The 14,220-nt window shown below is 46.8% G+C and overlaps 1 protein-coding gene across 1 annotated transcript in view; it reads right to left on the bottom strand.

The window, feature by feature from the left end:
- Positions 1 to 14,220, bottom strand: part of Vang (Strabismus domain-containing protein Vang) — a 213,217-nt gene that overhangs the window by 77,487 nt on the left and 121,510 nt on the right. Inside the window, exon 2 of the mRNA XM_050177609.3 lies at positions 13,235 to 13,306. The gene's annotated coding sequence lies outside the window, so the exon portion shown is untranslated. The remainder of the gene's footprint in view (positions 1 to 13,234; positions 13,307 to 14,220) is intronic.

Here is a 14,220-nt window from a genome sequence, read left to right as displayed (position 1 = left end):
ACCTAGTTATGTTAATTCGTTTTAAGGCATGAATGAATAGAATTTATTGATAGGAAAGACAGAGAGGTCGACCTGAGCTAGTGCGATCTAGTCTGCTACTCTGCACTGGGGAAGAGGGAAGGGGAGTGAAAGTATTGGGATGGATGATGATGATAAGAGAAGTGGTGAGTGCTTATGTACATGAGACAGTTGCCTCGCTAGAGCCGCTCGTCGAGCTTGGTGTCCTGCAGGAACTTCAACAATACTTTTGTTGCACGCATTGAAATTGCAGTGTCAGGCCATGGGCCGAGGCAAGGCAATATTCCTTGCATACTCACTAGCTACAATTCGTAAACCCGAATATGTGCCGTAATGCAATTAATTAAACGATTAATTAGCATAAGTATGTTAATTGTTGAATTAGGCACGTCGACTTCTCGTGAAGGTAATGGGCCGCCTCATCAAGTAAGTTATTCAAGGGTTAGAATTGCATGTGCTACTTGTTGCAGGCACCTTTTCAAGAAATCTGGTGCATCAAAAAAAAATAATAAAAATAAAACACCCTCTATGTGATATACACATACACACATACAGACTCTTCTAAGCTCTCCCATCCCTATTCTACTTCTAGCACGTGACCGGCTTCCCACACTTAACACAGACAGACAGACAGACAGACAGGCAGACACACACACACACACACACACACACACACACACATATATATATATATATATATATATATATATATATATATATATATATATATATATATATTAGAGCGCTGGTCTTACGCGCCCGTTCCTGCGATGAGCGTCGGCGTACCTCGGAGTAACCGAGGGAACGACCACAGCGAAGGATAAAAGAGCGAACGCGGAGCGCAGCGTAGGATGAAAGAGTGCGATAGCGAAGAGAGCGCGAGGAGGCAAGCGGAGGAAGCCACCTTGAAACACCACCAGATGGCGCTCACGTCAGCGCATCCACGGCAGCGGCGGGAAAGAAAATTCGCGGTGCCGCAACATTCACGTGGGGACGGATTAGCAGTGAAGCTGTTGAGGCTGCATATACGTGGCCTGCATGCATTACGAAACCGTACACTTTCTTTTTTTTTCGTACGTCACCATACTACGCCGACGCAAGCACCGCCGCGGTCACCGCGCCTCCGCAATGCATCTGCCGCTACCGCTGCTGCAGCCGCACCGGCAACCTCTGACGCGCGTGACGGTAGAACCACAGAGCCGTAGGAGCGTGCACAGGCGCCGTCGCCAGACCCTTTCCCCCTCTCATTGCTCGTCAAACAGGATTTAAAACAAATAAAGCGCACAAAGATATATATATATATATATATATATATATATATATATACGTGTGTGTGTGTGTGTGTATACCGGCCCGGTATTGCACTATCTCCGGGATCGGTGCACGCATTCCTGTCCACGAACAGTGATACCGCCTCTGGGAACGCGTGCGGGGGATGCATACTGGGCCTAGAGGTAAACAGCTTCGCCGTACATTAAAAAAGAAAGAACCAGGAAGCTCGCCTTCGCGCATAGCGTTCGCCGCAAGAGTTACCCGGTAAAGATTACGCTTGCATAAGCTGCAGTTGTCGGGCAGCGGCAACTGTGTGGTCTGTCTGAATGCAGGGTGTCCCAACTATCGTGCGCCACACTTCAAAAATATGCAAATGGCACATAGCTGGACAGAACCAAGGTAATGTTGATTGCCGTCACTTGGAGACACCCAAATTATTTCTCGCATTCCGCCTAATTGCATAACTAATATGGACTAATTAGCTTCTCAAATATTATAATCAGATGAAAAGTGCAAATGAGAAAATTGTAGAGCGACAGGAAAAACTCCCGATACAGGTTTCTGCAGCTCAACACGTGCTACATAAAAGTATTTTTCCGGGCGTGAAAGAATCCCGCGAATACGGCTATGTTTACGCTAGCAGCACAACAACTAGCGTTATGCCAGATATACTTTCGATACCCTGGGTATATTCACGCTTACACAGATGGTTCTTGCCGAACAAATTCTTCTACAGGTGCCTTTGTCATTCGAGAATAGAACTAGATACAGACGTTTAAAATACCTCAACGACATTGTCAACAGCAGCAGAGATTTTAACAATATTGTTTTTGTTACGACACACAAATTCAATGCAAAAAGGGGAACAATGGGTCGTCCTTTGTGACTCGCAGGTAGCTTTGTCTTCACTTCATGGTGGCATTTGCAATTCGCAAAACATGGCATTAGTTTACTAGACACTAAAGGAACTCGCAAAAGCAAGTGAAGGGAATCTCACAATAAGGTTCTAGTGGATAGCTGGCCACTGCAATATCCCTGGCAATGTTACAGCAGACAAGGCGGCTGGACAAGCGCGTTTTAACAACGACACAAATGGTCTCCCTATAACGCAAGGCGAATTGCGGCACACACATTAAGACAGATCTCAGTCCGCGGTTGCAAAGCGACACGGTTTGATCAGAACTCGAAATCTTCACATTTATTTCACACTGACCCAGTGCTTCAATTTAAAGTCCCGTCCACATTAGATGCAACCTAGAGCCTTCGAACCGCCTTCGGCTCTGTACCGCGTACACAAAACGCTTCCTACATAACATTTCAAGAACTGATAGTCCGAAGTGCACTTGTGGCCATGCGGATGAGGACGTATAGCATCTTCTAGTAGAATGTCCGCGACACGACACTCACAGACAAAGTTTAGCACGTGACTTAGCTGCATTAGATCACAGGTCCTTCAGCGTTAGGTCCTTGGCCAACATATTTATTGCAAGAACAAGCGTTACTGGTCCTTCAAAGATTTCTAGAAGCGAGCAATATTCTCGGAAACTATTCAGTCGAGCTTTTAAATGCGATAAGCTCATTCCGTGCTGTTTCTTTCTTTCTTTGTTCTTCTTTTTTACCCTACTTTTACCAATCCGGAGCCTGGATTCATGTACTTTCATTTGAATCTAATCCGTGCTTTCCTATGTGCCCTGAATTTAATGTAGTTATGTGACCGGACTTTGTGTTGATGTGTTTGTGAGCTGACTTTCAGCTTTAATGTGGAATTAGTGCACTTATGTGACTGGACTTTAGGTTATCATCATTTGGAGTATACATTTAGCTTTAATGCGTTTGAGTTAATTCTAAGATGCAGTTGCCAATTGAAGGCAACTGCATCTCCTAAGTACCACATTTAAATAAAGAAAAAGCCCTCGAATACACGCAAAATTGCCGCTCAAGGCACTTTGCATGTCGTGACTCTGCGCCAGTCGGTGCGGTGATCGGTGCGATGTCTCAATATATCGCGAAATGAAAACGCCCAAGAGATGCCGCTCAAATTTAGCATTAGGGAGTATCGTAATCGTCGGAGATATCTTTTCTTGCCAACTTTACACTCGAAATGCTAACGCATTAGAAGAAAGGAAGTAAGACGATGACACGAGCTCTATGCAGCACACGGTCCACTCTTAAGTAGAACGGCTCATTCGCAGTGATGCTCGAGTAAAAAAAAAAAGTTTGCGAATCGAATCGATTACGGCGGTGAAGCTGACGTGCCCTGCGGTTTCGGTGTCACGTTGGAGAAGGAGTTGACGACCCGTGCCGTGACTGTGTGGCAGCCCCGTGTTGCTTGCTGACACTGAAGTGTTTTTCAGGAGTTATCGTCGTGGAGGGCAAGCCTTCTCTCAAATACCAATATTCGAGAAGAAACAAAATGACCTCCGCATATTGAATCCACTATCCATGTCTTTCACATTTCTCAAGAAAGTGAAATTAAAGGTCTCGTGCAGTCCGTTTGCAAGAGAGAGAGAGAGAGAGAGAGAGAGAGAGAGAGAAGGGAGAGACGCTTATACGTATTACTCGATACATTCACGTAATTCCATTCGCAACTGACCGCCTAGTCGAGTGAGGAGCTTGTAATTGAGAAAAGTGGTAGTTTCGCATGAAGTGCGAAGCACTGACTGCGATAGCAGGGTTGAACTCCTCAGACTCGACTGGAACGACTCAGAACGAGTCGACTCGACTCCTCAAACTTGAACTCCTCACAAGGTCCGACTAGCACGGACGCAATATATACGGGTGGTGGTAACAACTTAATTGACAATCCGGCAAATTCGTGGCCTGGGCCTAGGCCGCCCCCGAGGAGGTCCGGAGATCCTGTCTCCTCACCGCCTCACGGGCTTGCTGGATGGCCCATAGTCGATTTTCTAGGTTTGAGCTGCGCAACGCGGCCGTCCATCGCGCCGCAGCTTCATCTGGGGAAACTGCATTTTCTCTGATTATAGCCTCACATTCCCAGAGAATGTGTCTAAGAGATGCGTGAGCCCTGCCGCATAGTTTGCAGTTATCGTGTGAGTAGATGTCTGGATATATCCTCCTGAGATGGACGGGGTTGGGGATCGTCTTGGTTTGTAACTGCCTCCAGTCTACCGCTTGGGCCCTCTCGAGTTTGGGGTTAGGGGGCGGATAAACACGCCTGGAGTTTTGATAAAATTTGGTAATATCAGAGTACCTGGTCATTCTGTCCCTCTGTGCTATGCCTCCGTTGGACTTCCAACCCCAAGAGAGGATCCTTCTACGCGGGCGCGGAATGTGAGACCTCGCGCTACGCGGTGGACCTCCTCGTCGAGGTTGGGTACGGGGGTGTCGGGGGACGTGTGAGCCGGGAACCATATAATGTGTCGTCCCTCCGTCTCCTCGGAGGTGACATAGTTCGCGTTGGCTTTGAGTATAGCCTCAACCTTCGGCGAAATTCTGCCTTGTACATAGTTGCTGACCGCCATCTGCGAGTCACTGAGTACGTATCTGCAACTGGGGTTAACGATGGCTAGGGCTATCGCCACCTCTTCCGCTACCTCAGGGTTTTTGCCACGTATACTGCAAGAACTGACCAATTGTTTTTTGGTATTGAGGACGGCCACTGTGAAAGCACGTCGATCCTCGTATTCTGCAGCGTCTACGTACAGCGCTTCCTTGTCCCTACCGAAGGCTTGGAGTAAAGCCTTGGCTCTACTCTCTCTTCGACCCTGATTGAATGCGGGGTTCATGTTCTTGGGTAGATTAGCCACCTGCAGCTTTTCCCTGATCCGGCTTGGAATGGATGTCTTGTCGCCGTGCTTCTTGTGATAACTTATCCCAGGATACGGGTGCGCCAAAATTTCTGGCCCCCTTAAAAAGCTTCAAGACGCCGTGTATCCCGCAATGACATCGCACAGGCGCCACTATACGCCTCCACTCAAGAGCCACGCAAGGAAAACGACGTCACTCACAGGTTTGAGGACGTTATATTGCTTTACACTTTTTTTTTTTCGCACATAACTTGAACGCTTCGTGAGCTTCGTAGGGAAATAAACTGCTTGAAGTTACGCGTACCGGTAAAAAAATATTGTCAGGCACTTCTTGTTAAAACTGTCAAGCTGTAATAAGTTCCGCGATACTGATTTCGTGTTTCCTTGAAACAGCTGACCGTACTTATACAAAGAGAGGGAGAGCGTTTGAGCGCGTTGGGCGGACACTGACAAGCATATAATCAAACGGAGCTGATCGATATAGAAGAAAAGCCTGTCATAACACCGCATTTTGCTAGCAATAACTGATGAGGCTGTATGATAAGGAGGCTGAGAAAGATTACGCAAGACGACGCAGGGAAGTGATGGAGAGGAAAATGACAGGCTTGGCCACAACGGATATAGTATGGCTTTAGATCAAACTGGATCAGGTGATATTTCATAGTACAGTCAAGACTGGGAGGAAGGAACATGTCAAGTTGGGCTGGCCACGTAATTCACGGAATGAACAGCTGGGCTACGAGCAACAATGTGCACCCAGGAAACTGCAGTCGAGCGCTGGCTGTGGTGACCTCACCATGGAGTTCGATAGACGCGCCGACAAGGGATGGGTAAGGCCTTTGCAGTCGACTTGAGATCGCGACGGTGATTCCTTATGAACTGCGCCAAAATAAAAAAAAACAAGAGAGACGATTTGGCGATTGTGTGCCACAGCTATCGGGACGGTAAACACAAACATCCTTGCCGAAAAAAAAAAACACTTTGCCACGTAAATCCCAATTCGAGTGATTCCAGATAATTTAGGGAACGTACGAGTCTTTATGTTCGCTGTTTCACCTAACATAAGCGGAACATTTAAACAAAAGTAGTGCACCTCATGCGATTGAGAGTACGCAGTAGTCTCGAGTTACTCCAGCTACTTTTTGATGTGCGGTTATCGTTATCAGATTACTTGGGCTGAACTATATATATATATATATATATATATATATATATATATATATATATATATAACACTTATAATGCCTAGCACGTGCCTGTATATATATATAATTCAGCCCAAGTAATCTGGCTGGGGGGCCCGGCCCCCCAGCCCCCCCCCCCCCCCTTTGTACGCGCCTGTATATACATATATATATATATATATATATATATATATATATATATATATATATATATATATATATATATATACGTATGTATGTATATACAGGCGCGTACAAAGGGGGGGCTGGGGGGCCGGGCCCCCCCTCCCCGAAATTAAGCAGCATACCACCCCCACCCCCCATCTACCCACGTCACCACTCCTCACACACATTTCTGAAGCGCCGGCAAATCAATCTACTCGGCGGTCAACATTTTGCTGCCTTTTACAGCGCAAACAGTATATGACTAACTTTCGTAGTTTTTTTTTGTGTGTGTGTGTCCGTTAACAGAAAAAATCATCATGTGGGCCGATCCTGGTGATCGTGCAAAAAAGGGTCCAAGATCAATGGCACATACCCCTGTGGACTCGGGAACCTGTAACGTGCCCTTCGGAATCTTAGGGATGGGCTCACGTATGGGGAGCGCTTAACGCCTGCTTCACCTCCGCCGCGGGTGGGCCCGGTAGTGCAATATCTTCGGCATCGGCCTACGTATAAGGTGTTGTTAATGCCTGCTTCACCTCCACCGCGGGTCGGCCTGACATTTCACTACCTTCGGGATGGATCCACGTATGGCGAGCGCTTAACGCCTGCTTTACCTCCGGTGCGGGTGGGCCTGGCATTGCAATATCTTCGTGATCGGCCTACGTACGGGGAGTTCTTAATGCCTGCTTCACCTCCGCCGGGGGTCGGCCCGATGTTGCACTATCTTCGGGAGCGGCCCACGTATGGGGAGTGCTTAACACCTGCTTCACCTTTGCCACGGGTCGGCACGATATTGCACTATCTTCAGGCCGACCCGCAGCGGATGTGAAACACCTTGCTTTTCGTTTGAGAGCTTTGACTGTCAGCTTTCGCTGCCATTCCATCTTCACGGAGTAGAATAGTCAATTTTTTCACTCCTTCTCGATAGCGGTAGTTATCGGCATGTTCTTGGGTGTCGAGGCCAGTTTTCTCATCGATTCGGTGAGAACTCAAGATCAATTCAGTTGTCCCCATCTATTGCAGCAGGCATGGCGTAGTTTAATGTTTTAATTATAGTATTTTATTTATAATGCCTAACACAATTTTTATTTCACCATCTATTCAACGATCACGCATCACGCAATGCTGTTGCTTCGTTAGTTCAATCTTCTTTGTTTAGACTGATCCAGGGGCCAGGAAAGGGATTCGGTTCATAGTCAGCTGGTCTGTATGCTTGTGGAACGAGTTGTGGCCGTAGAAAACGACAATTGCGTTTAACTTTTCCTTTTGCTTCATTATGTCCTCGAGTGACGACTCGCCGCGACGCTGGCAGAGCCTCGGAACCATATACCCACGATATGGGTTAGATAAGGTGGAAAATAAAATATTGCGAAACAGCGTCCAACTTCAGGCATTGCAATAACCGTTCAAACCATAAGCAATATGACTGTCACCCCTTACCTCGTCTGGTTCTTCCCTAATTGTACAGCACTTTTCGAGCAAAATTGGCAACTGGCAACAAGAGTCGCAAGGAGATGAGAAATTAAGCTATCTACTAAGGGAGAAAGCCAAGGTGACAGCCAAACAGGGAGGAAAAGCGAAAACTGTTCGTAAAAATGTTTATTAATCAACATCTTTTTATTTAAAAAGGAAGTAGAGAAAACGCCGCCGGATGTGGAGAATAATACCGTGTGTTCTGAATGACGCTTCTAAAGGTATCAATCGAGCCGCCTGACGTAGCCACTTCCCTGCTGTGCTAATGGGGGTGTTTTTCTAACCTTCCGTGGTGGGGCGCAGTACGTCTAGAACCGCAGCGTCCTGCTCTCTACGCGGTTTTACGGGACTCGTGACCACGCATCGTTACGTAACTTCGCAAATAACAGCACGAGTCGGTTTTGGCACTTGGTAGAGCAGTAAACGAGGGATCCAAAACAACTGTGACTGTTGCAAAAATAATAATTTCTCTGTAATTCTTCCAGAGCTAATTCAAAAAACGCTACTAGAAATCTTTATTTTGCACTTTCGCTTGTTAACTTGTTCTTGGCAAGGTTCTTCCTGCCCATCTTTCATGCACGAGTTCATTTGATGTTGTTCGCTGTTTGCCAAGTAAAGAAGAGGTGTATCTCACAGGCGTACCTGTGAGATAGATACACATTATTTCAATTCTCTTTTGCGGGTTTACTGGTATTTATGGCGAATGGTGGGATTATTCACATTTGTACTAGTAAAAGTACCCTCCCCCTCATTTGCATAGAAAAGTTACTTTGGATTGGGCCCCGCCCGAATAAAGATCCTGCGTACGTGCCTGTATATATATATATATATATATATATATATATATATATATATATATATATATATATATATATATATATATGGTATAAGTTGGTATACGTTGTGCTAGAATATCTGCAGGGCGTGCTCAGAAACAGCCAATCGAGAGGTTTCGATGACTTTATATCTTACGTTATTTTTTAATTTTTCCGGTTCTGAATAGACTTCACTAAATGTATTTTTAAAAAAAATATATTCCTGCACGCTTGCGCATCTGAATTTCAGTGCTTCCAGTCGGTCTGCCCCACCGTTGTGGCCAGATGTGGAAACAGAATTCGCTGAGCTTAAGCGGTAAACGAAACTTACAGATTTTTAATCACTTCTAGGGATTCAAACTTTTCCAAAGCCTCAAAAATTGCCTTTCGATATTCACTCGTTTTCAATGATATTAAGAATAAACACAACTGTTTATCAGGAGCGATATAAGCCGCGCCGTCATTAGAGCGATCAGCTCTAAACGTTTTAACTTTCTTCAGAAGTGACACTGTATCGCTGTATTAAGACTTTGCTATGTCCTTGTCCTTTACTGAAAGAGATATTGTATCTGTGTATGAAAATTTCCCATGTGCGCGTGCGCTTACTTACTTATTTTACATTACTCGAATTGACTCGATTGACTGAGTTGCGTTTAACTGCAGAAAGTGTAGCTGCTTTTTTCCTTTTTTTTTCTTCGATATTCACTGTTTAAGAACGCTTCCGAATAGACCTCATCGCTGAAACGTTCATTACACGACCTCATATTATCGACATTTGATCAACGAAGGATTTATTATTTGGGGAGAAACGGGCGACCCAATCGATGCCTTTGTTTCCAATTTCATCCGAATAAATCACTCACTGCGTCGCCATTCGCTAACTCACGGAGCACGACACGGACGCGCCGCTGCCAGGAACGGTTCTTCCGGTGGTCTGGCAGGACATCGCGCACTGTTTTCTCTGCAGCACAGTGCTCGGTGATCGTAGCGATTACAGGCCCGGCGAGGCTATACATGGGCCGTGGCTTATCCGATCGAGCTGAGCCTTTAAGCTGGCGGTCTGAGGCACATTCCTTCACGATCGGCGCGAATGGCGTCCATATCCCTGCGAACCAGCTGCGTTACGGAGACACTGGCATAAAACAAGGTGATGTGCATATAAGAACGGGGGGGAAGCCAACCGAAAGAAAGGCCTGGCCTCTAACTATAGCACACGCTCAACGAGGTGCGCCGACGTTTGAATGCTAACTAGTCAGACGCAGCGGGGATCGATCAGCGGTAACGCTCTTATCGTCGGTCGAGACAAACAAACCGAAGACCGGCGGTCTCAATTGGGAGCTCCGAGCAAGGCATGCGGAAGAAGGTCGACGTTGCAGCGTCGATATCGGACGGACCCGCTCGGCTATCGCGACTATATATAGCAGAGAGAGAGCGCAAATCACCAGCGGTTCACCGTTCGGTAAATACACAGGCGCACACGTACCGGTTGCACGGCTCGGGCGCAGAACCGAGTTCCCTGGGGTCATTCGGAACTGCACCGGTTGCACACCCGCACCCGGTGGCCGAGGAATGCAGGGCCATGGTATTGCGGCAAAGCGTTCAATACTGCAGTGCATGCTTTAAAAAAAAGAAGGAAAAAACACAATAAAGGTGGCGCGAAGTGAAAATTACGCGAACGACTGCGAGTCGGTCCCGAAGGTAAAAGTTTCACACCACCGGAAGTCGGCTACTAAGCCGCGTGTCGGAGTGAAGCATGCTGCTATCCCTCACTTCGCACTGGCACCGCACAACATTGGAGTGTCGTTGCTCTATACAAACGCGTTCCACAGCGACCGATGCAAAGGAGACGCGATGGATGCTCGGTGATGACGCTCGTCCGCTGTATGACCACTTCCTTCTCTACTCAAAGTAGGTCTCAAAAGTTCTAGGATCCAGGGATGCATGGGATCCGAGAAAAAAGCTAAACATTTTCTCGGCCTGGGGCAAACAGCCTGGATTTTCGGTTTGCAATCAGCATGCATGCAACAGTTACACGACGAACATAGTGTCGCATAGTTTTACATGTTGCAGCCTGAAACTGGGCTCCGAAATTTGGCTTGTTCCCGATACCTGGGGCGCTATAACCTAAAACTATTCCAAACTTTTCTATTCCAATCCTGCAATCAGCCCTACACGATTGGTCAAACACTTTTTTGGACCATCCCCACTTAACCTGTCTGTCACGCGACGTCACGAAAACTGTGATAGCTCCCCATCTGATATGCCATGTACACGCTGATTATGCATGATTTGACCGAACAAAAGAAAGACAGTTATTTCTGATTCGATGCCTTTTCGCCATTAGCCCTCGGCTATTGGCCAAAGTTTTCGGGCTGCACCCACTTCTCCTGCTTGTCACGCGAGGTCACAAAACCGTAAAAAACTCACACGTCAAAGTGACGTGTAAGCGATAAATATGCTTTAATATAGCGAACAAACCTGAATTTTCTTCTGAATAGCCGCACGCTGCCCCGTTCCGAAAGGAATAAAAAATGGCTGCCGCCAATCGCTCAGGCACTGGCGACTCGCACCTGCCGAGAGCATGGGTTTAATAGCGTATAATAAAACTTTTTGCGTGGCCGCGTAACATTTTCGAGACCTTTCGGCACGTTTATGACCTCGTTCTGCCAACTCTTCTTTGCTGAGGATCCGTTTTAGCGCCATTCTTAAGCTTCCGTTGCATGACGGCGCGATTTTCGACGAGCCACCGCAAGCTAAGTAAGGGAAAGCGAACCAACCACAGACGCCGGCACCACCCTTTTGATCCTGTTATATATTTTCAGTGCACTGGCTCGGGCCCATCGAATCCCTCTCCACTTGAGCGTGCTCCTCGCCTCTTGTCAGCCAATTAGATAAGACAAGCCGCCCAGTGTAGGCAATTTTATTCGCTTTTCAAGCAAACAAAAGTGGCCTCCTATGAACGAGAAGAGCGTTTGATTGCTCTGTTCGGACAACCCTGCAGGTGACCGCGTGATCCTTGCGTCGGTGGTTGCGCAAATTTGACGTCTGGAGATCGGAATAAAATATACTGGAATAGCTTTACGTTATAGGGCCCCTGCATTCGGGAAACTTTCACACCGACTATACACGTTCGTTCCGTTCTTACGACAGGGCATATTTATTCGCCAAGCACAAGCACCTAACACGCATCGGCTAAACACCTTTTTACAAGGACAGGTAGCATAGCCTCCACCCTCAGTGAGGGGTCTGTGGCTGTCACCCAAATACTCCGCACATACTGCGGCATTGCGGCCGCCCGTGGCCCCCAACACTTGCCAATGGCTCCACATTTTCCCGACCCCCAACTACATCAGAAACGACACACCTTAACAGATCGTGCTAATCTAAAGGCTAACACATACAGTTACACTTTGAGAAACCAAGAATTTTTTACGTATACCATTTTGTCGGACGGAAATTGCTAGACAAAGAATCAGCTATAATACAAACGACTTGTGAACACACTAAGAACCAACAACGTTGTTGTAGAAGATTGCAGTATACGGTATATTTAACGCCATTTATTATTTTTCTGATTTTTTAAGATTTCTTGCAGTCTACAGATATATGTGTATTGTCTATATATATTGTTTTATAAGAAGCCAACAAACAACGACACCAAAAACTGGGCCCTTCGGTTCCCTTTCTTCTTGTATATATTGTGTGTATTTCGTATGATATTTGCATTGAGCTGTTGACGAAGTTTGTTGGATCAGTGTTGTAAGAATGTGTTTTATTTTTTTGCACTTGTTTTGTATGCATAGTACTGTACACATTTATTGCTGTATATAGACATATTTTAGCGTGTGCTTTTGCTGTATGCCGTGTACAAGGATTGTACTAGGATGTACAAGGTTGCACAAGGACTTAGGATTCCTTCAAGCGAATTTGTCGCTTTTCGCCAAGGCCATCCAGCATCTTCCTGATGCAAACAAACAAAACAAACCACTGAGTGGCTCACTGCAGCCCCCACGCAAGTTCGGCAGGCGACCAGCGGGCACCTGGGCACCTGACTCAAGCGCCCCCATACAGCGCGTACTTCCTTTCTCATAACTGAAGTTTACTACTACTACTACTACTATTACTGCTACTACTACTACTACTACTACTACTACTGCTACTACTACTACTACTACTACTACTACCACTACTACTACTACTACTACTACTACTACCACTAGATGGGGGCGAAATACGAAAACACCCATGTGCTTAGATTTAGGTGCACGTTAAAGAACCCCAGGTGGTCGAAATTTCCGGAGTTCTCCACTGCGGCGTGACTCATAATCACAAAGTGATTTTGGCACGTAAAACCCCATAATTTAATTTTTTACTACTACTACTACTACTACTACTACTACTACTACTACTACTACTACTACTACTACTACTACTACTAACTGATTCGAGGCAACAAGCACACCCACAGGCATGTGCGCTTGTGGGTGTGCCGTGCGAAAAGCGATGCAGCACGCCGTGTATCGCATGCGAGCATTCTCACCTCACGTAAGTCTAAACGGAGGCGCCTCGTCCTCCATCAGCAGCTGGCGCGTCATCCGCTCCATACTCGGTCCTGGAAAAGCGGAACGGAACAATGAATGAGATCGCGGTTACCAAACGCTGTCGGTTTTACGAAGTTAACCGCAACATCTTGCTGGCTTGCGAAACGCGGGGTGGCAAGCACTGCGTACACACAGAACTAAAGCAAACGGCTCATCAAACATTTGTAAAGTAGCAACATCTTTCGACATACTGTAAGCAAACCGTCATGCAAATTTCTCGTGCCTGCGAAACGAGCGCTAACTATACCGACCGCAATGAAGTATATCCGGATACCGGTACGCGCAAAACGTCTTCCGTGCTTCCTGCAACATGGCCAGACGGCCAGCGCTGTAGTCTTCGGGAGCGTGTCACTCGCGACTACAGTGACGACTTGTATATGGTGATATGGCCAATCAGGCTGATATGCGATGGAGCCAGCTGACGGAAAGACAGGTTTAATTATCGGAGATCGCCAGCAAAGGCCTTGCAGTGGACATAATATTTTATGTCCACTGCTGACGATGATGGCGATCATAATCAGTTCCTTGCTGCTCGCGTCGGCGCCCATATCGCTGCGCTCCACCATACAAACCGTGCAGAGTTTGCACGCGCAAAGCGCAGCCAGGCGATCAAGTCTTTTAACGTTTTTCGGTCCATTCGGCAGGTATAAGTCGAGCAAGAGGTAAAAACCGAGTCGTTTTGTTCCCAATATCGTTCACGGTCCAATGCGGGGCGACAGCAGACTCGCGAGTCGCGCAAGTCGCGCGTCCACTACAATGAGCGCGGCGCGATTTGTTCCATTTTGCTTCTCGGCACAGCGTTGGTTTGTCTCTGCGCGGAATATAGCCGCTCCCCGGTATAGCGTGCGGCGTCCGCGAGCGAGTCATTTGTTTACCTAATGGGCAAAGTCGCGAGTCGGACTGATTGCGAGCGCGACTATCGGAG

The sequence above is a fragment of the Dermacentor andersoni genome, chromosome 5 (assembly GCF_023375885.2).
Source record: "Dermacentor andersoni chromosome 5, qqDerAnde1_hic_scaffold, whole genome shotgun sequence".
NCBI classification, from domain to species: Eukaryota; Metazoa; Arthropoda; class Arachnida; order Ixodida; family Ixodidae; genus Dermacentor; species Dermacentor andersoni.
The sequence above is the reverse complement of the archived record's forward strand: the minus strand, read 5'-3'. Positions and strand labels throughout refer to the sequence as shown.